Below are 1,377 nucleotides of genomic sequence, written 5' to 3'. Positions count from 1 at the left end.
CACACACACACACACACACACACACACACACACACACACACACACACCAGTCCATCTAAGATTAAACTTTAGCCAAGGAGGTGTGTCAGTGGCTACCAGAGTCTGCTTCCCTCAGACCCCTGTTTAAAAGTCTTTTCACCTCGATAGATTGCACTCCCCTAGCACTGCCTTTGAGAAGCTAGCATCGCTTCCGTGCCAAGTGGAGGCATCAGGTGACAACTTCAGTAAAGGGGATCCATAGTTCTTACCTCCCATTCCGATCCTGATTTTAGGGTTCCTAAAAAGGGACTTTCTTCAGAATCCTAGAATCTCCAGGCTGGAAGGGACCCTAGGAGTCATCTAATCTAACCCTTATCTGAGTAAGAATCCCTACAACATACTGACTAAGCAGTCATCCCCTCTCTGCTTGAAGTCCCTCTAGTGATGGGGAGCTCACTACCACCTTTGACCTCCGCCTGAAGAATTCTTGTGTGGTGGAAACACCACTAGTGAAGAGCTCCCTCTAGACTTTTGGAGATTTCTGATTGTTGGGTTTTTCCTGGCATCCAGTCTAAATCTATCTGCCTCCCTGCAGCTGCTCCCCACTGCTCCTCTGGGGCCAAGAAGAATACTTCTAATTCCTCCTTCACATGAAAGGCCTTCAAATACTTGAACCTCGCTATTTGGTTACCACTGAGCTGTCTCTTCTCCAGGCTAAACATGCCCAGAATCACACACTATGTGATCGGAAATCGATCTAGCCCAACCCATGAACAAAGGAATCGATCAGTCAGTCCAACATTTCTTAAGTACCTGTTATGTGTCTAACTATAACGTACCAGCCTCCACTTGAAGCTCCCTGGTTCTTTCAAATAACTTTTGTATAATGATATGGCCCCTAAACAGCACAGAAATACTAGACTGGGCTCAGATCCAGGACCTCTGACATGTACCTGGGTGACCCTGGGCCTTGGTTTCCTCATCTGTACAATGTCCAGGTTCAACTTGTTGGCCCCAAGGACCCTAACAGCTCTCGAGCTAATCTCGTGATTGGCTCATCGGCAACCTGGTGGTCCTCCTCTGGGACCCTCTCAGCCTCTCAGTGCCCAGATGCGGTCCGACCAGAAAAGAGGACAAAGGTGTCAGTGAACTTCCTTATTCACATTAACCCTGTGAGGTCAGCACAAATATCACCATTCCCATCTGACAGAGAAGGAAACTGAGACCCTGAGACTGGAGAAAAGGGACAAGGCAATTTGTCCAGGAGTGACCCGGGCTAGAAAGTGTAAGAGCTGGAAGGCCAGAGTTCTTTCTATGGCCTGTGAGCCAAGGCAAGGATAGCTTCCCAGACTGGCCTGGAGGTGCCGACCCTTATCCAGTCTGGCTGGAGGTTGGAGG

Source organism: Vombatus ursinus, unplaced genomic scaffold (genome assembly GCF_900497805.2).
Source record: "Vombatus ursinus unplaced genomic scaffold, bare-nosed wombat genome assembly UNPS02010822.1, whole genome shotgun sequence".
NCBI lineage: Eukaryota > Metazoa > Chordata > Mammalia > Diprotodontia > Vombatidae > Vombatus > Vombatus ursinus.
This window is presented reverse-complemented; position numbering follows the sequence as displayed.